Source organism: Tenrec ecaudatus, chromosome 17 (assembly GCF_050624435.1).
Source record: "Tenrec ecaudatus isolate mTenEca1 chromosome 17, mTenEca1.hap1, whole genome shotgun sequence".
Classification (NCBI taxonomy): domain Eukaryota; kingdom Metazoa; phylum Chordata; class Mammalia; order Afrosoricida; family Tenrecidae; genus Tenrec; species Tenrec ecaudatus.
In genome coordinates this window covers 79,728,845-79,751,967 of record NC_134546.1, presented here as the reverse complement: position 1 = coordinate 79,751,967, position 23,123 = coordinate 79,728,845, and positions in this window count along the sequence as shown.

Genomic DNA, 23,123 nt, shown 5'->3' with positions numbered 1-23,123 from the left:
ACCAAGACCAAGGTTCAGTTTTTCAGGCCACAGAAAGTGATAAGACAGTTGAGGTGGTAGACATGGCTTAGGATTGAGAATGAGTTTGATAATAAAGGAAGTGATCCTCTACTCTCAGGGATTTATATATGTATAAGACACAGCAAATCGTAGGACTTTCAAATTGTCAGATGTATATTTTCGTTTCTGCATTAGATTATAGTAATGTTATTAGATATTCAAAAGTTTGAACATCCGCTAAATCTAGCAATATCATTGAATTCAGTCCAAAGTGGATTCCATTCAATTATTGCTGTAATAGGATGGATGGATATATATATTTGTGTATATATATATATATATATATATATATATATATATATATATATATATATAATTTTATTGGGGGTCTGTGCAACTCTTATCACAATCCATGCATACATCTATTGTGCCAAGCACAATTGTACATTTGTTGCCATCATCATTCTCAAAACCTTTTTCTTTCTACTTCAGCCCTTGGTATCAGCCTCTTGTTTTTTCTCTCCCTCCCCCACTCCATCATACCTCCCTCACGAACTCTTGATAATTTACAAATTATTATTATTTTTGAATTATTATTATCTTTTGCAAGTCACTACAAAAGAAGACCTTTTCTTCCACAACTACACTTCTATGTCTGCCCAGAAAAATTTTATGTACAAACATGCCTGATTCAATTGATGTATGGATTGTGACAAAAGTTGTATGAGACCCCAATAAAATGATTTTGAAATAATAACTAAAATACATGTAGTAAAATGCTTTAAAAATTGACTCATTCTAGTGTTGAAAGAGAACATATCACCCTGAAGCAATTTACCTTTGACACAGAAGTTATTTCTTTTTTTTTTTTAGCCACTGTACATTTTATTTGTTTAGGGTTTTATCCCAATCAGTTGTGTAAAAACCAAGTAACACAGGCCTTGGGGGTGGGGGCACGGCACCTCGCTCCGACTCACCGTGGGCAGCAGTAAGGAAGGAGAGCTGAGGTGGCTAAAGCTCAAGGGCAGCAGCAGTGGCAGAGCGGCATCCCTGCGCCAGTTCCCTCCACTTCCCAACCCTGCTGGAGCCCCTATGGCTTGGGTGGGGGTGGCTCGAGTCCACCCCTGGCCCTCTCCCCCTCCCTTCCTCAGATAGCCTCCTTGGGGGCTCAATCCATTTCTTCCAGCAGGAGACTGAGGCACATGGAGAAGAGGAAGCGGGAGAGGAGGCCTCGGGAAGGGGCGGTTGCAGAACGAAGGCAGAGGTGAGAGGCATGGGCGAGACCCAGGCTCAAGCCCCGGGGCACTCTGCCCCCAAGCTCACCCTGGGAAGGGTGGAGTAAGCCACATCATCACGCAGCATGTCGGGGAGAAGAGGTGGGATTTAAGGCTGAGGATCTCCAGTGGTCGACAAATGGGCTTTTTCTCCACTCTGCACTTCCCCCTTCATTCACTATGGTAAGATTTTTTTGATGATGTCTTATACCTGATCCCTTCGACACCTCGTGATTGCACAGGCTGGTGTGCTTCTTCCCTGTGGTCTTTGTTGCTTCTGAGCTAGATGGCCGCTTGTTCACCTTCAAGCCTTTAAGACCTCAGACACTATATCTCTTTTGATAGCTGGGCACCATCAGCTTTCTTTGCCACATTTGCTTATGCACCAATTAAACATGTTTTTTATCAAACATTGCTTCAATTTTTGTATATTATCAATACTTTAAACGTAGTTTTCAGTTTATAAATTTTATATTCCACACACAGCAAACTTTGTGGTATGAGAGCTCACAATGCATCTTTTCTTGTTCCCTTTAAGATGTGGATGCACATAATGATCCTGGACAGTGCTATTATCAATTTCTTGTTTGGAAACATTACTGGTTTTCTTGCTTTCCAAGGCATTTCCATATGTCAGTGATATTTTTAAACAGTGGGCATGAAGTTCATGAATCATGTGAGAAACCAGGCAGAATGGTTTCTCCTCTCTGGTTTCTGATATGGGAGACTCCTCTCCCCTTTCTTTTGTCATGATCCAGAAAACTGGGTTTTTATCACTTTACTTTGTCTTCTAAGTCTGTTTTCATATAATTGGCTGACTTTTTGTGTTACTGCTATTTCATTTATTTAGCTTCCATTATTTATTGTATCTCCCCCTGCTACCTATGTTGTGGCCTATGCATACTCATCTTTTTCTATGTTCACTAATTGGAAAAATAGGTAATCCATTTCAGAATTTTATATTTATATTATACAAATATGTGCTATGAAGTACCCCCCTTAACTTATTTTCAGTTATATTCCATGGTTTGTTGTCTTGTGATTTCATTTTCATTCAATCCAGTACAGCCATCCAGGACATGAAACTCATTAAATTCATGTTAATGATACAAATACTATAAGTATATATCAATGTATGCATAACTCACATTCACTCACTGCCATCGAGTCAAGGAGACATGTAGTAACCCTGTTGAACAGGGTAGAACAGCCCCTGAGCATTTCTGAAACTGTAACTCTCTAAGGGAGCAGAATGCTCCATTTGTCTCCTGTGGAACAGCTGGGTGGTTTTGAACTCCTGAATTTCTGAACTTTCAGAATACATCAGGTTAATGAGTAATTGCTACACCACCATTGTTCTTGTATGCATGCACATATATTGTGTTTATGCACACAACATATAAATGACTGAATATTGTGATTGATGTGGGGTTTTGTTCAAAATATTAAGGAAGAGGATACTTGGAAGAAATAATTTGGAGGAAAATTAAGTCCAAAGTACTAACAAGAAGCTCCTTGCTCCCAAGCCTCTCCCATTGCCTTTGCCCCAGAGCTTGGCTCCTGTGCTTTGTGCAGACCATGTGATCCTTATAGACTGATGTAATTATTGCAGGGACGGTTGTACATTGGATGGCACTGAGCCCTCTCACTGTCCCTCTTACAGTAATGGACAGCTGCGTCCTTGGTGGTCATTGAGTTGCAGGCAGAATTTCTATGGACATTCTTTTTGAGCTTGAGAGGTAACTCATTTGAGATGGGTAATTGTTTTCTTCTACTAAAACATATTGAGAACAACTAATTTAATCTAATTTAATTTAATTTTGTTAGATCCAACTCCAGAAATATGTAATTAGCTTGGACGGCAAAATATAAGGGTATTCTCTGTGAGGGTTTCATCACTCCTATGTCCAAATACCGATGCTGCACCTGTCACAGGAAATCCCAAATAATCAGTGATGACAGCTAGTACAAATATCTTTTATACCAAACCATTTTGGAAGTATCTTCATACTATTTGAGAGAAGTAATCATCAGGCCAAAGAATATCCAAAAGAAAATCAAAAGTTGTTGACAAGTTATGTAGCTCTGAGAGAACTCTCCCTAAGGTGTGATGTTTTCCATCAAATTTTGACATTTTACCTGGAAATTGAAGGGATAATCTCCATGTTAGAAACTCCAGAAGAAGAATAAAGGAAAAATATAGAGAAACCTCCAGTCTTTTCTCAGACTGACAGTAGAAAGTTTAATGTCCTCTTCTTCTCTGGGGTTGGCCTCTATGTATGTAGAAATCAAGGTGTTTAGGCTAAAGATCAGAGAAATTGGACACAGACTGCATAGAGAGTGTTAAGAAATTTCAATTCCATTAAACCTCCGAATTAACAGCGGGCATTTATTCTACCATGATTTTGCATTTCTTTGCATATTCTCATGATTTTGCATTTCTCTGCATATTCTACCATGATTTTGCATTTCTCTGCATATTCTCTTCACTTTTTTTCTTTATCATAACATCTCACTTAATACCAGATGTGACAGCGAAACATGTTCAGAGTTTTGAAACTCAAAATAGACAAAAGGGCATGAATAGGTACTTGACTAAAGGAGACATACAAGTTACAAAAATACAAATATATTAATTCCCATTATTTGTTGGTGCTATTATTGTTTGTTTGATTGGCTTTGTTTGTTTTTGAGACGTTTTCTTGGAATGGGTGGTTATAGAATGTCTGGCCATATTTTCTGGAAAGCATTTTAAGCATTTTCACGAAGTGATTTTTACCATCTGTGCTCATTGCCATCTGTGGTGTGATTTCTTGTTCGTTGCTTCCATGGGTGTTCATTGTGCACAGAAATACAGAATGTTTGGAAATGTCAGCAGTTTCCCTGTGCATCATGCTATACTGAACAAATAACCTGAGAAGCTGTACTAAATGTAAACATGACATTTAGACTGTAGTAAATGCTGCTAATAATATGTGATATGCAGATGACATACTACATGTAGTGGAGAGAGGAAAGATGTCGTCCAGGTAGATTACCTTCCCAGAGCTCCAGGTGCCAGATCAGAAAATTAAGAGGTAAGGAGAACGAGACTGGGAGGCTGAGTCCTAAAATTACAATCAGTAGGGTCTAGTAAGACCCCTGCTTTTTAAAATTTTCAGTCACAAAGCAAGCCGAGAATGCACTGAAAGGTTCTAGGTTCATTGTGCTGGGCTCGCGGCTCCACCAGACCAGAGGCCCTGTTGGCGTCCTAGTCCCACAGTGAGCAGCAATTATCCCAGGGTGCTGACTAAAAGAGGTCATAATCTAAGGTGACCAGACGCCCCGCTTTTGGTGTGATAGACCTGATTTTTAACAATTTGTCCCGCGTCCCGTGTCGTTTTAAAAACGTCCTGATTTTTTGAAAGAATGCACGACAAGCTAGGGAACGGCGGGAGAACGGAAAGGGAATATATGATTTTCGGCTGCTATGTGGCTATTTCGCCAGTATATGAATGTTATATAATTTTTGTTAATTTTATAATGCTAAACTTTAATAATAACAAATAATTGTTGAGAACTGATTATCGAGAACTGCTTATCAAAGTTCGTATTGTTGATCAGTTGTTACAATTTGACCACCATTGTTTGGGTTTAATGAACAATGGCAGTTTTTCACATTGGCAGTGACGAAAACATTTTGTAACTGTCTATCAGACGACACATCGTACTATGTGGTAGTGCTAGTTAAACAAGTGATGTCAGCAAATCAGCTGTTCAGATAATTTAGGTAAGTAATTAATTAATTTATTTTATAAATACATAAATTTTCTTGAATTTAGCAAAAATTACTTGTATTATTTGTATTTTATACTGGCTGCAAAGAGTCTGGCGCCATCCTTGAGAGTGACACTTATGACTTACGTTAAGTCAAATTCAGAGAAAAAATAATATAAGTTAGTATTGTTTTTGTTTAGAAAGAAATATAGGATTAAAATTAAAATAAAATTTAAAATATAGTTATTTTATAACAATCAAATTAATTTAATTAAAAACTAGCAATAAAATATATTCATATAATTATGTACCTACTTGCTGTATTTTTAGGCAATATGTATATAAGAATTTATAATATAATTAAAAATTATTTTTTTAGATTTTTAACATGAGTAAGGAAAAGAATGGAAATTCAATGATGATCTAAGAAGTGAATTACCTTTTATTAAAAAAACCAAAAGCTATTACATAGTAAAATGTGAGAAATGCAATGGTTAATTTTCTATTTCACAAGGTGGGAAGAATGATATTTCAAAGCTCTTGGAGAAACAGAAACATAAAATATATTTAAATATTGAAGCATCTTCCTCCATAATACAGGATTTTTTTTTGAAAACAAATTATGGAGATGAAGAAAAGAAATTAGCATTAGCAGGACTTATGTCTTTTCATGCTATTAATCACAGTCATTCCTTCAGAGCTATGGACTGTACATCACAATTTGTCAAAAAAGTTATTCAACAAAAAAATTTTGCTTGTGCTAGAGCAAAATCCGAGGCAACTGTGCATAATGTGCTTTCCCCATATGCATTCTCAGAATTAACCAAAAATCTAGAAAAAAATTAATTTTATATCCATATATTGTGACGCATCTACTCATAAGTATATAAAGTTATTTCCAACCATTATTATTAGATTTTTTTATTCGAAACTGGAATAAAAATTAGAATTTTAGATTTCATTTCTTTCCCTGGCGAATCTTCTGAAATAATTTTCCGTTCCATTATTAAAACAAAATATTTGCACATTGTGCAGACAACACAAACGCAAATTTGGAGGAAAAGCAAGAGGTAAAATAATATTTTTTATAAATTAAACAAAAATATTAATCAAAACATTATTGGTGTTGGTTGTGCAGCTCACATAATACATAATGCCATGGAAACAGCTGCTGATTGGTTGCCCAAAAATATGGAAAATATTGTTATTGAAATATATTCTTATTTCTACATATACACTGTGCGCATTGAAATGCTTAAAGAATTTTGTGAAACCGCGCAAGTCGAATATCAGAAAATACATGAATACAGTAAAACGTGCTGGTTAGCTCTTTTGCCAGCTGTTGAAAGAATTTTGAAAATATTGAATCCTTTGAAATCCTACTTTCTTTTTTTAATTTATTATTATTATTTTGAAACCTACTTTCTATCACAGGATAAATGTCCTAGAATTTTAGAAGAGTTTTTTGAAAAAGTACCTTCAAAAATTTGGCAAGAGTTTGTATACAATCAAGCAACTCTTTTTCAATATAATATAAAACTTATTGAAGGTGACAAAGTTTCGGTAATCGAAGTAGCAAATGAAATTAATAATTTAAAAATTGTGTCAAGAGCGATTAGAAAACAATTTTCTTCCACTAACTATCCGTAATAGTATAAGCCAGCTAGAACAAGGTGCAATAAATTGTGCAGATATTATGAATCACGTTAAAAAGTTCTATAGTAACTGCATAGATTATTTAGAAGAGTGGACGGTACATTACAATGATATTGAACATTTTCATTGGGTTACATTAAAAGAAGAACTTAATTGGAATGCTGTGCAAAAGTCATTCAATCATATTATTCAAGATTTCCCATATAGCAATATTTCTGAAAATGATCTTTTTAATGAGGTATATCGAAAAGGAAAAGGTTAAATCTTGGGCATCAACAAAAATCACAATAGAGAATAAATGGTTAGAATTATTTCATCATATTCAAACAAACCTTGTTGTATACAATAATGCACTAAAAATTGTGGAATATGCGCTGTCCTTACCAGGAACTAATGCTGTGACTGAACGCTTTTTTCCTATGGTAAATAAAATGTGGACATCAGAAAAATCACAATTAAGTGTTGAGACTTTGGAAAGAATTTTATGTGTGAAATATAATTTAATAAATTCTTGTGAAAAATTTCATGACCTTTTATACAATGACAGCAATCTACTAACAAAAATTCACTCAAATAAGGAATATGCCAAAGAATAAAATAATATTATACATAATTTTTAATGTATTTTATTTGTAAATTGTACTTATGTTTAAATTTGAAAAAAATATTACAATACTATTTTTGCGTTCTATGAAAATTTTTGTTGCTCCATATAAACCAAATTTTAAATCAAGAACCCACCCCCCCACCCACCCCCAGTCAATGGTATCACGCTTTACCAATATTAAAATCTGGTCACTTTATCATAATCCCAGACTCGAAGATAGCCTCTGAAAGTTAGTCACAATACCCCACACCTGAACTCCCAGTGCTGCTAACTACCTTGTGCTCATAGCTTAGTGGTTGGTGTGGATAACCATAGATTTGCAGCAATTGAAAAGATGTCAGGAAATTCACCTGAGTCAGATCTCAGTCTGTCTTACCATTATGCCATTAGACTGTAAATCAACGATGAAGAAAACAAGGACAAACTATTGGAAAATGAATCTCTCTTTTGCAAAAGGAGTGGTTATTGGCCCAGATCAGAGATGAAATCATGAAGTTTCTTGAAACCAATGAGAATGAAAATCTGTCATACCAAAACCATTGGGACACAGCAAAGGTATTTATCAGAGGAAGTTTGATAGCAATACATGCACACATGAGAAAGGAACAGAGGCTTAGCGTTGATATGCTGGCACAAAACATTCACCAATTAGGGCAGCGTCAACTGTACAATCCTACTAATAGTAAAAGAAAATAAATAATAACATCAAAGGAGTCATTCAAGAGGGAAAATAAGAAAACTATGGAAAAAATAAGGCACCTAAAAGTTGGTTCTTTGAAAGGATAAACAGAATCTAAAGACCTCTGGCCAATTAGGCCAACACCCACATTCGAAGAGAATACCACAGAAAACGAAAATAGATCGTCTGGAGTGGGAAAGGAACTGACCCACCACACCACATCCAGAAGGAAGCTGAAATAAAGGAAGGAGAAAGGACATAGTGGAGTACACCTGGCTCCACCAAGCCCAAGGACGATAGACTAGCTCAAAGGGCCCATCGTACAGAGAGGACCATACAACTGGTCGCACTGCGAGATGCGACATCCTGCACCAACACATGGCCCTAAATGGTACAGCACCTGAGACACAGTGGGGGATGTGCAACTGAGCTGACCCCACCACACTGAGGCAAACATTGGGGGCGTGCAGTGGAGCAGCGGAGGAAGCAGAGCAAAGGGATCCCGAGGGAGTATAAAGCATGGACTTTTGTGCTAGGACGTGGCACCTCACAAGCTACATCTAGAACACACTCCTAAAGACCAACGAACTGACCTTGAACTACTAGTAATTTTTCTTTTAATTTTTGCTATCTTTTTGTTTTTTTTCCCTTTTTTTTTACCTTGTAAATTTTGTATGTTAGTAACTTTTCTGAGTATCAGCATGTCGGTGTTGCTGCTGAGATTCCATGTTCATATGTGCCAATTAAGCACTGTCAAAGTCATCTGCATTTGTATGCACATACTACTATATCAGCAGGTCCACTTAGACAAGATAGGCCAGACAAATAATGAGAGAAGAAAATAACGGGACCATCGGTCCTAGAGGGACATGAGAGCGTGGGAGATAGGGGAAGGGAGGAGGTGTCGCCCAACACAGGGACAAGGGAACAGTGAGTGGTTCAAAACCAGAAGAGGAAGGGGAGGGGAGGACTGGTAGGGAGTGACCAAGAGCAAGGTAACTGAGAGGAATTACTGAAACCAGAATGAAGGCTAAACATGGTTGTGGGATGGGAGAAAAGCGAAAGGAAATAGAGAAAAGGAGTAGGAGGCAAAGTGAATACAGAGAAGCTTAAATAAAGACATGTACATATGTAAATATATTTATGATTATGGGGACAATAGACTTATGTGCATATATTTATAGGTTCAGTAGTACTGTAGCAGATGGACATTGGGCCTCCCCATGCATAATCCCCCAATACAATAGCACCTCGCCCTGCTAAAAGTCATTGCATGATACCCACCTTCCCGACATGATCACTGAAGACAGACATGTGTGTAAGCAAATGTGAAGAAAGCTGATGGTGCCCGGCTATCAAAAAGATACAGCATCTGGGGTCTTAAAGGCTTGAAGGCAAATAAGCGGCCATCTAGCTCAGAAGCAGCAAAGCCCACAGATAAGAAGCACAGGGCCTAATCGAATACAAGGTGTTGAATGGACCATGAAGCAGACACCAAGGAACAAAAACAATCAATGTGTGATCACCTTCCTCACATAATCGCTGAAGACGAAAGTGTGCATAAGCAAATGTGGTGAAGAAGGCTGATGGTGCCCGGCTATTGAGATGTAGCCTGGCTACTGGGGACTTTAAGGCTTGAAAGCAAACAGGCGGCCATCTAGCCCAGAAGCAACAAAGCCCACACGGAAGCAGCACACCAACATAGGTGATCATGAAGGGCAGAGGAGACCAGGTCTCTAACAACAAAGGCAGGGTGGTGGTGAGAATCATATCACCATGAATGAGGGGGAGTGCGTGGTGGGGACCCAATGCCCATCTGTAGACAGCTGGACATCCCCTTCCAGAGGGTAGTGGGGAGGAGATGAGTCACTCAGGGTTCAGTGTAGCAACAACGAAACTAAAAACCTTCCTCTAGTTTCTGAACGCTTCCTCCCCTCCCAATTATCATGATCCCAATTCTACCTTGCGGACCTGGTTATACCAGAGCACGTACAGTGGTGCAGTAGGAATCTGGAGGCACAGGGAATCTAGGACAGACGAACACCTCAACACCCACGGTAGGAGTGGCGACACCAGGATGGAAGGGGGTGTAGAAAGGGAGAACCTATCTCGGAGATCTATGTGTAACCTCCTCTCTGGGAGATGGGCAATGAGGAGGTGTGTGAGGGGAGCCACCAGGGAGTGTAAGATAAGATATAATAATTATTTATAAACTATCAAGGGATCAGGGGGAAGGGGGAGTGGGGAGGGAGGGGGAAGGGGGGAAAAAGGGAAACCAAGCTGATTCCAGGAACCCAAGTGGAAAGTGAATTATGAGAATGACGAGTGCAACGAATGTATAAGGGTGTTTTTCTCAATTGATGTATGTACGGATTGTGATAAGAGCTGTTTGAGCCCCAATAAAAAGATTTATTAATTTAAAAAAAAAAGACCTCTGGCAAACCTAACCAAAGAAGGGAACAAATTTCAATAGCAAGGATGACGGATGATGGAACATTACAACAGAGCCTAATGAAATCAAAAGGATAATTACACAGTATTATAAAGGATGGCACTCCAATGAAATCAACAACTTGGAAGACATGGACAAATTCTTGGATAAATAATCCCCCCTGGACTATACCTGATGGAAGTCAAGAATCTCAAGAGACCCAAAGCGATGGATGAAATAGATAACTTTTTCAAGGGATTATCAACAAAAAATCCCTTGTATCAGATGGCTTCACAGGACAATTCTACAATGCATTCAGGGAAGAACTGACACCACGCCTACAAAAAGTCTTCCAGAACATAGAAAAGATGAAAAACTCCAGAACTCCTGTGAAGGTGGTATAACTCTGATACCGAAACTGGACAAGGTTCCCACAAGAATTGACAGCTACACACCAATATCCCTAATGAACATCGAAGCAAAAATCCTTAACTACATACTGGTCAATAGAATACAAAAGTTTATAAAACAAAATAATTCACCATGACCAAGAGGGATGCACACCAGGGATGCAGGGATGGTTCAACATACGAAAGGCCATGGGTATCATTTGCCACATTGACATGAAAAACTATAAGAACCACATGATAATATCAATAGAAGCAGAGAAAACATTCTACAACATCCAACACCGATTTCTGTTTAAGACACTCGAGAAGATAGGAATGGAAGGAAAATTCCTCAATATTATGCAAGCTATAAATAAAAAACCAACAGCTAACATGGTAGTCAATGGAGAAAAGACAAAAAACAATACCAATGAAAAGGGGAACAAACAAGGATATCTCTTGTCACCACTCTTATGTAACATCATACTGGAGATTTTAGCTAACAGCATAAGGCAAAGAAAAACACTATCATTATTTGCAGATATGATTTTATATATGGAAAATCCCAAAAGCTGTACAAGGGGAGTATTGGGAGTAATAGAGGAGTATGGCAGAGTGGCAGGATACAAGATCTACAAACAGAAGTCTATTGGAGTGCTATACACATTGGATAAGACCACAGAAGAGATCACAAAGGTGGTACCCTCCACAATAACCAAACACAAATTGAAATATCTAGGGATATACCTGACTAAAAGAGCAAAAGATTTGTGTGGGAAAAAAACCCAACAACTACAGAACACTATTACAAGAAACTAAGAGTGACCTCAACAAATGGAAGATTATCCCATGCTCATGGATAGGAAGACTTAATATAGTAAAGATATCAGTTCTGTTCAAGGCACTAAATAAGTTTCATGTAATCCCAATGCAATTGACCTCATCTTTCTTCAAAGAAATGAAAAAAAAAACTGATTACCAAGTTAATATAGAGAGGGAAGAAGTCCAGAATTAGCAGAGAACTCCTCAAGAAGGACATAGTGGGAGGGATAACTTTACCTGACTAAAGCACATATTATACAGCCTCAGTGGTCAAAAATGCTTGGTATTGGTATAATGACAGATACACAGACCAATGGAAAAGAACTAAAAACCCAGAAATAAAATAATCAGAATACAGACAACTGATCTTCAATAAGGTTCCAAGAATATCCAATGGGAAGCAGATGCCCTCTTTAACAAGTGGTGCTGGAAAAAAAAAAAAAGGATACTTACCTGCAGAGAAATGAAGCAAGACCCTTATTTCACTCCAAGAACAAGAATAAACTCAAGGTAGATCACAGACCTTGAGGTAAAATCCTAAACTATTGGGGCCATTAATGAGGGAATTGGGGCACACTTGAGAATTTTGTTGTAGGGAATACATAGGCTATCAGAAATAAGGAAGGACACAATACGGTCTAGTCACGAATTGACAAGTGTGATAACTAAAGATAAAGCACCCATGTACACGGAAATAATTCACCAAGAGAGAAATAAGAGAGTCCACGGAGTGGGAAAACGTCTTTAGCAATGACATATCAGACAAAGGCCTAATTACTAAAATCTACAATACTCTGCTAGCTTCCCAAAAGAAAAAAAATGTAATTGCCAACTGAGGAGGTGGGCAAAGGACCTGAACAGAAGTTTCAAAGGGCAGAGATCCGAATGGCCAATAAACAGATGAGAAAATGTTTCCGGTCATTAACCATAAGAGAAATGCAAATTAAATCAACAATGAGATATTAACACCCTCAAAAATGGCCCAATTAGAAAAATCGTAAGCAACAAGTGTTAGAGGGGCTGTGGTGAGATAGGAACTCTCATCCACTGCTGGTTGACTTGTAGGTATGAACAGCCACTATGGAAATCAATTTGGTGATTTCTAAAACGGAGATTGATCTACCACACAACTCAGCACTCCCTCTACTGGGCATATACCCAGAAGAGGCAAGAAACAACCCACAGCCAGATATCTGTGCTCCAATGTTCATTGTGACACAGTTTGCAATTTCAAGAAGTTTGAAACAACCCAAATTCCTATCAGTAGGTGAATGGATCAAAAAACTGTGGTACATGCATACAATGGAGTATTGCACATCCCTAAAAAGCAGTGATGAACACATGAAGCACATAGCTGCATGGGAAAAACTGGAGGAAATTATGCTAAGTGAAGTAAACCCCGCACAAAAGGACAAGTACAACATGAATCAGCTGAGGTAAGCTTAAAAATGCAAATGGGTCAAGGGGGAAAAAGGGACTGTGTACAAACATTCCTGGGATGTGATCCAGGTAGTATGGCAGGGGCCAGACCAAATCCAGGGATACATATGGTAGCCAAGTAAAAAAGTGTGTGTGGGTTGGGGGGGTAGGGTGAGAAAAAATATGGGTAGGGGCAGGGCACTAACCTACCCAAGGGGAGGGTATTGTTTATATCTCCACAGGGAATGAGTTCAACCCTGTGCTCCAAGATGTGAATGCAACATACCAACATGAAACAAGGAACCAACAGAGAGGTCTAAGGGGCCAGCCCAAATCCCAACTATGTGGACAGCCCCCTATCCCCGCAGAAGAATTCACTTCAGAGGACAGGACTGAAACTACAGCTCAGGGAGAGGGACATGTCTGACCAGAGTACACAGGAGAATATGAATGGAAAGGAAGCGAGAAGGAAACATATTCTGGCCTACCAAGCCCTAAGGACAATATACCTTCTTAAAGGAGCCAAACCAGAAAGGGCCATCAGGCTGGCCCTGTTATGAGACACAAGGTCCTTCACTGCCCCATAGTGCTACGAAGGGACAACACTGGACACAGAGAGTGGGAATTGCCCCCGATCTGACCCCACCACACTAAGATGAAACACTAAGTGTGTGCAACAGAACAGTAAGGGGAACAGATCAATGAAGTTCCCAGGGGATACAAAATTAGACTTTGGGGCCAGGGCATGACACACCATCAGATTTGACCAGAAAACACTCCTAACAGTCAACAGACCTTGAACAATGCATAGGGTTTTATCTTTTATGGGGTCATTGTTTTTTTTTGTTGTTGTTGTTTTCTTTTGTTGCTTTCTTTTGCTTTGTCTTGTTTACTGTGCACATTATTATCTCTGCAGGTCTATCTAGATAAGATAGGTAGGATAAACAATCTGGAGGAGAAAATAACGGGACCAATGGTTTCGAGGGAACATGGCAGAGGGGGAGGCAGGGGAAAGGAAGTGGGTGTTAATAAACCCAGGGAAAAGGGAGCAACAAGAGATCCAAAATTGATGGCGAGGAAGGTGTAGGAGACCTGTTAGGGTTTGTTCAAGGGCAATGTAACAGAGGAATTACAGAAACCCAAATGAAAGCTGAACAGGATAGTGGGACAAGAGCAACATAAAAGGAAATAGAGGAAAGAACTAGGAGGCAAAGGGCATTTATAGAAGTCTAAATACAGGCATGTACATATGTAAATATATTTATATAGGCAATGGGGAAATGGATCTATTTACATATATTTATAGGTTCAGTACTAAGATATCAGGTGGAGATTGAGTCTCTCCTCAAGTACTCCCTAAATGCAAAAACACTGTTCTATTAACCTGGCATTCCTTGATGCTCACCTTCCTGACATGAGCACTGAAGACAAAGTGATGCATAAGCAAATGTGAAGAAAGCTGATGGTGCCCGGCTATCAAAAGATACAACATCTGAATTCTTAAAGGCTTGAAGAAAACAAGTGGCCACCCAGCTGAAAAGCAACGAAGTCCACGTGGAAGAAGCATAACAACCTGAGTGATCACGAGGTGGCGAAAGGATCAGGTGTCATACATCAAAGAACATAAAATCATTGTTAATCAGGGTGGGGCATGGAATTGGAGATGCAAAGTCCATCTGTAGGCAAATGGACCTCCTGTTATAGAAGTGTCGCGGTGGGAGAAGAGCCAGTCGGTGCAGTATAGCACTTTCTTTAATACTTCCTCCCCGCCCCCCACTATCATGATCTCAATTCTACCTCACAAATCTGGCTAGACCAGAGGATGTACACTAGTACAGAGAAGAACTGGAAACACAGGGACTCCAGGACAGATAAACCCCTCAGTAAAGGGAAGCTGGGGTTGAAAGTGGGAACTGACCACAATGATCTACATATAACCCCATCCCTGGGAGATGGACAACATAAAAATGGGTGAAGGGAGACATTAGACAGTGCAAGACATGAAATAATAATTTGTAAATTATCAAGGGTTTGTGAAAGAGAGGGAGGGGAAAATGAGCTGTTGCCAAGGGCTCAAGTAGAAAGAAAATGTTTTGAGGATGATGGCAACAAATGTACAAATGTGCTTGACACAATGGATGCATGCAAGGATTGCGATGAGTTGTACTAGCCCCCAATAAAATGATTTTTAAAGAGAAAATATCAAACATAACACAGTATACTGATATGTATTGAACATGCCCATCTATCCACAAAAATTATGGGTAATACAAATTAGTGAGAAAAGGTCATAACTAATACAACATCAATATGAGATACACACTTGATACCGAGATAGGTACTAAAAAGTTATGTGAAAATCAAAGTAAATATGATAAACATCTAAAAGAAAATGTCAATGTGCTATAAATAGTACAATAAACAGGTCACAAAGAGAAACATAAAGTTGGTATTTATTTTTTGGAGAGAATTATAATAGAAAAATAAACACTTCAAGAAAATAATGTAAAATATGTTTAAGGAAAACAAGGACTACACAGAAAACAAGATAATAGAGCAGAGTGCAGCTCAGACCCCTTTCTGCACCTGGAGTTCTGGAGTCATACTGCCTTCTCCCTGCCTCCTTTCACAGTGATGCATGGCAGTGGCCTGAACAGCAATGGAGCTCAGTGTTAAATATGACTGCAAAAGGGTTCAGTAGGGATGCTTACTCAGGACAGTATAATCTGTGCTCTCAGCACTCCATAGTATGCTGGCGCACTGCTGATTTAAAAGAAAGTGGCGACAGAACAGGGGTGGCACAATGTCTGTGAGTTTTACAGTCCTGGTCCCACCCCTTTAGCTGCACCTGAAAAGACTGAGCCAGGTGCACAGATAAAGCATTCCCAAAACCTCATGGTTCAATCCCTGAGCTTCTCACCTCTGAGAGTTACCCCACGAAGAGGAAGAAGCTGACATATTCTTGGGAACAAGGTCTATTATACAAGGTGTATTATTCAGAGTGAATAAGACCTAAATTTAAATAAATACATCATGAGGCTATATCCGATGGACTATGTGGAGATTTGCATGTGAGTGGTAACTTTGTAATAAAGTTTTAAAGGAGTCAATCTGGGATGAGAAGGTTGACTGTTTCCTCAGAGAACACATTCCTTTCCATGACTTCTCCATTCTCCAAGACCAATGTCCTATTCTTCCAGGCCGCAGAAAGTGATGAAGAAGATGGTTGAGGAAGGAGACATGACAGGATCGAGGACTTTAGGAATAAAGGCAGTGATCTACTCCTCTCAGGCACTTACATCTTTCTAAGACACTCAGAACAAAATCAAGAATACTTAAATTGTCAGATACACATTTTCTATTCTGCAATAGATTATGGAAAATGATTATATATTCAAAAGTTTGAAGCTCAGCTAAATCTATCAATCTCATTGAATTCAGCCCAAAGTGACTGCAATTCAATGTGTGCTGTAAATAGGAATGGCTTTTGTAAGTCACTAAAAAGGAAGAGCTTTTCTTTGACAACACTTCTACATGTACTCCAGAGTCATTCTAGTGTGGAAAGAGTACATGTAACACTAAAACAATTTAACCTTTGGCACAGGAAGTCATTTCTTATCCACAAAGTCATCGATAATAAAGTTATTCACACCCAATCTTACATTTCATACAGGATCTTATACCAAAATATCTGAAATTCCTCACCTAAGGTTATGTGTCACTGGCTACTGGGAATGTTACTGGTATCATACAGCAAATTACTAGCAAAGCCACCAGGAAGAGGATGAGTTGATTAACGGGACAGATGTGGACCCTGTGTGTGAAATCAGAAAGAGTGGCCTACATTCTGTGGGGCTGTGAAGGTGAAGATAACAACATCCAGCATGAAGAACTGAATGATCCCTTGTGGCCTGAGAGCTCTCACTGAATCCTGAATTTTCACAAAAGTTAGTGTGTTTCTGGGCTATCATGGGCTTCAGGTTCTGAAGAATAGACAGATACAAGATATTAGCACCTAGATAATAAAATAAAATACAATGGGTGAGTTTATGTATTTTCAAATTGTATTCCAGAAAAGACACACAAACATTGGTCCACAAAGATTAGGTAAAAGAAACAAAGCAAAAAGCAACAACAAAAATTGAGTCATTAGAAGAAACAATATAAAATAGGCAGACTGCCTATCTTTTAACTAAATCATTAGCTAGATAATTACCAGAATTCCGCATAGAGTGTGATGCAAGATCATACTGCTAGATTTTCAGCCAATACTTAAACACTTAATAGATACCTTTACCTAGGTACCATTTTCCTGAAGTCTGATTGGAAAGTATTTTATCTGAGCATCATGAGAACTCTGATGCAGGGACCGCTGGCAGAGTCATTTCTTGTCCTTAAAGGTTAACCAGTTGATTGTTGCTGTAGGAAACAATATATTCTTCTGTTACAATATAACTTTTGAATTAACAGGTGCCAGGAGTAGGTTCAGAAGTATTATTTTTAAATTAGAGAGAGATTCCCTGGGGTGGGGGGGGACTGTGAGATTTAGAATAATCCACATATAACCACAGGAAACGAGCCTTGAAGTTCCTGCTGCACCTGCTCCTGGATCTGATTGTGTGCTCTGTGGGTCCTGAGCGCCCCTGGAGATCAGTCCCGACCCTGCAGGGGAGGTTCATGTCTGGGCTCTCACTGACTTCCCTTCACTGTATCTCTTGTACAGTAATACATGGCCATATCCTCAGCTTTTAGGCTGTCTGCTTGAAGATGAAGTGTGTTTTTGGAGTTGTCTCTAGAGGTGGTGAATCGGCCCTTTAAGGAGACTGTGTAATATGTACTACCACCAGTACCACTAATGTATGCAACTCACTGTAGGCCCTTCCCCAGAGCCTGGTTGACCCAGCTCATCCAGTGGTCACTGAAGGTGAATACAGAAGCTGCAGAGGAGAGCCTAAAAGACCCCCCAGGCTTTTTCAAATTACCCCCATACTCCACCAGCTGCACCTCACACTGGACACCTGCAAACACAAAGGCACCATGATTAGACAGACACACATACAAACACATGCACTCACAATTATGCACACAGACAGCAGGGTCTACATTTATTACCATGCAAAATGGCCAAAATGAAAGCCAAGTTTAGTACCAAATTCATTAAATGTCCTCTGGACTAGCTCATGGGTTCAAAATATTAACAGCAGAGACCCCAGAGACTGGCCGGTTTATCAGCAGGCAGAGCGCTGCATTTGCATGTCCCCTGATATTTAGAAGCAGATGAGTAGAGAATATGGACAAGAGTTCTCCCTCAGACTCAGAGAGACACAAGCAGCCTCAACAGAAAACACAGCTCTTCAAAAAGTTGTTTATGAACATTGCTTCAATTATTATATATTATCAATATTTAAGAATATTTCTCAATTTGTAAACATTATATTACATATATATGAAAAATCACAATGCATCCTCACGTTCTCCTTAAGATGTGGATACATGTGAGCATAGTGGACACCTCTATTATCTGTTTCTTGTGTGGGAACCTTACTGATTTTTTTCCTTCGAAGGATTTCCACATTTCTGTGATATTTGCACATTGTGAATAGGAAGCTGTTCATAAAGCATGTCCACAGAACATTCAGAATGGTATCTCCTCTCTGGTTTCTGATCTCAGGGATTCCTGTCCTCCTGGTTTTTGAAGATCAGGAAACCTGGCTATTTATCCCTTTTCTTCCTCTTCTAAAAGAGTCAGTTTTCATATAATCAGCTTACTTGGAGTGTTCCTGTTACTTCATGTATCTTGGTTCCTTTTTTATTGCCTCTTCCCCTTCTACCTATGCTATGGATACTACCTATGCACCCTCATCTTTTTCTAGGTCCATTAATTGGAAACAGAGGTAATCAACTTCAGTTTTACTTCTATACAACACAAATGCGTGTTGCTATGAATTCCTTTCTAAGTTCTCTTCAGACGAATCCCACACTATGTTTTCTTGTGGTTTCATTTTCATTTAATCCAGTACAGCCATCCAGGATGTGAAAATCTCTAAATGCATATTAATGATACAAACAGTATATATATATATATATATATATATATATATATATACATATATATATATATCCATGTATCCATATATATATCCATGTATCCATATATATATATCCATGTATCCATATATATATATCCATGTATTCATCACTCACACTCACTCACTGCCATGAGTCAGTGCAGACTCACAGTGACTCACAGGCACAGGGTAGAAATCCCCCCTGAGCATTTCTGAAGCTGTAACTCTTTGTGGGAGCAGAAAGACCCATTTCTCTACTGTGACCAGCTGGTGGTTCAGAACTCCTGAAATTTCAGGTCACAGCTTAATAAATAACCATGACACCACTAGGGTTCAAGTATGCATACAGGTTTTTGTTTATGCATACAACATATAAATGAATGAATATTGAAATGGATGTGGGGTTTTGTAATAAAAATTAAGGAGGACAAGATTCCTGGAGAAAATATTTTGGAGCGAAAGGAAACCCTAGATACTAACAGAGAGCTCCTTGCTCCCATGCGTCCCCATTTCCCTTGCCCAGAATTCTGCCTCATGTGCTTTTTGCAATTGATGTGATCCCTATAGAATGATGTCATTATTGCATGGAAGGTTGTGCATGGGGTGGCAATGAGTCCTCACACTGTTCCTCTCACACAGTAGTGCACAGCTGTGCCCTCAGTGGTCATTGAACTCAGCTGCAGGGAGAACAGCTTGGTGGACATTCTTCTGGGGCTTGGGAGTCAACTCCATTGAGGCGGGTAATTGTTTTCTGCTGCTCAAACATATTGAGAACAACCACTGCAAACCATTCTGCAGGTTGTGGTACATCCAGCTCCAGAAATATGGAGCCACCAGAGACAGAAAATCTTAGGGGGAGGATTTGTGAGGGATTCATCACGCCTGGGCTCAAATCCTGATGCTGTACCTGTCACTGGACACTCAGGACTGGGGGAAAAAATCAATGCTGACAACTATTGCAACTCTCTTATGTCAACCCATTTTTAGAATCTCTTGATACTATCAGAGAGAAGTAACCACCAGGCCAAAGAATATCCAAAGATAACAAAAACTGATGGACATGTAATGTAGTTCCTAGACAACTCTGACCACAAGGTAGCGTTTTTCATCATGTCTTGAACTTTAACCTGGAAATTGAAGGGGTCATCTGCATGTTAGAAGCCCCAGGAGAAAAAAGGCAGAGGAGCTTTATATCTTTTCTCAAAAACTGAATAGAGAAAGTCTAATGTCTTCCTCTTCTCTGGGATTGACATCCGTATATTGAGAAATAAAAATTCTTAAGCACTGAAGATTAGAGAAACTGTTGGGACACAGAAAGGAGAGTATTAGGAAATTCTGATTTCATTTAAGACACACAATTGATAATGGATATTTATTCTACCATGTTTTCTCAGTTGTCTGCATATTCTCTTGAGAGTTCTCTCCTCTTTCTTTTCCCTAACATCTCACTGAGCATCAGTTGGGACAGTGAAACATGTACAGTTTTGAGACTCCAAATGGGCAAAGGACGTGAACTTTACCAATGGAAACATTCAAATTGCAAGAAAATACATACAAATATATTAACTCCCATTATTTACCAGTGCTGTTATTGTTTGGTTGGTTGGTTTTGTTTGGTTTTGGGGTTGTCTCTTGGAATGGTTACAGAATGCCAGGCCCTATTTTCTGGAAAGCATTTTAAACACTTTCATTGTATCAAAAAACACGTTCAATGCAATCTGTAGTGTGATTTGTTTATTGTTTCCTCTGATTTTCATCATTCATCACAGTAATACAGAATCTGAAAACTTCAGTAGGTTCTCTCTGCAACATGCTATACTGAGCAAATAAACTGAGAAGCTGTACTAAATGAAAAACACGACATCAAGATTGTAAGAAGCTGTGTTAATAATTTGTCATGCAAGTGACATAACATGTTGTAAGATAGTATGACTTGTAAAACTTACTGATGAAGAACAGGGACTGCTGATTTCACTTTAGATTCAAATTCAATGTAAAGAAAATTAAACTCCCCAGTATGGGACCAATGGAATATATCAGGATAAATGCAGATAATATTGAAGTTGTGAAGGAGTTCATCTCACGTGGATCTACAATCAATATTCATAGAAGCCACAGTCAATCAAATGATGCAATTCATTGAGCATACCTGCTGCACAGACCACCTTAAAGGTTGAAGATCCAGGATGACTCTTTGAGGACTCAGATGTACGTGGCCCAAACGATGCAGTTTCTAATTGCCTCATATGCACGTGCAAGTCAGACAATGAATGAGAAAGATCAAAGATTAAACAGTGTATTTGAATTTTGGTAATGGTAAGTAATTTGATGGTAGAATAGACAGCCCGAGGAATAAACAATTGTATATTGGATGATGCAATTGTATAATGCTTAATGGAAAGGAATGAGGAGGTGATTACTTCATCTCAAGTACTTTGGACATGTATCAGGAAAATCAGAACTTGGAAAAGAACATAATGCTTGATAAAGCATAAGGTTATTTTTAAAAGCTGACCTTTAACAAGATAGATTGATACAGTAACAGCAACAAGTGCCTCATACATGACATCTGTAAAAATGAAGCATGACCTGTTCTTCATTCTCTTTTCTTGATTGTTGCTGTGATTCCAAACTGAGTTAATACGGTTTAAAACAGCAAAATGCAATGTCAATAACAAACATTGCACTCAATCGAGATGGGTGAAAGCATTCACCTTTCAAATTGAAACCAGATAAGGATACCTTAAATACCAATTTTACTGCATATTGTGCTGAAACTCTGTGGTAGTTACATAATCTGGTGTCAATTTGAATCTATTAAAAGTGAAGGCGTGGTATGGAGATACACAGCTTGCTGGAGGGATGATACACACTCACTCCCTGTGAGACATTGCTGCTGACAAGAAACATGGAGCTGCACTAGAGTCCTGCAGTTGGAGAACCACGTGGAGACAACCTGCCAGCATTGAGGTGCTTCCACTGCCACTGGATCCACAAGACTTTCCACCCACTGGCATGTGATCTTCCTGCATTCAATGTCATTACACGTGTAACATGAGTTTGAAGAGGAAATTGTAGATTGGTATCAGACATATGGCGTAATATTGGACTTAGGGACTTGATCTGGACTGGGCTGGATGTTTTCTGAACATACAATTGCTCTTTTATATAAAGCTATTTCGTAAACACATATGAGTGTCTATGAATTTGTTTCTCTAATCAACCCTGACTAACACAAACTCTTAACTATAGCTATTAATCAATAGATATAAAACAAAAGCATCCAAAATGGCAACAAAGAGGTAAAACTCTGTAATTGCTGATGACATCACTCTAAGCACAGAAAACTCAAAAGCCCTAAAAGAAAATTATTCAAGCTAGTTGAAAGGTTAAGCAATTGCATAAGTTATAAGGTCAACATAGAAAATCAGTTTGATTTCCACATACCAATAGAGAAAGCTCTGAAAAAGAAATAGAGAAATAATATCATTTACAATAACCACCCAAAAGATAAAATACATTGAAATAAAGCTAAGCAGAGAAACAAAAGTCTTATAGCAAGAAAATTCTAAGAAAAACACTACTCCAAGGTACCAAAAGACATACAAATAATTAGAATAATGGACCATGATCATGAAAACGAAGGCTTAATTTTGTAAAAATAATACACTCTAAGCGATCTCTAATTATAATGCAATTCTGAACAAGATCCCAGTGTCTATCTTTAAGGACATGGAAATTACTGACCAAATTTTTTAAAAGAAAATACTCATCAAGTTAAAAAAAATGAAATAGACCTGGGATAACCAATGGCAGAACTACCCAGTCCCCATACCTCAGAGATCCTGTTGTGTTGTGGATTACACAGTAAACTGTTAATTGCAAGTTCTGCCATTCAAGACGACCATATACTTCTCAGGATAAAGATGAAGGTTTTTGATCATTGAATGTTTTCTAGACTCAGAAATCCAAAGGGATGTTATGTTTTCTCCACTATGATTTCTATGAGTCTTAATTGACTC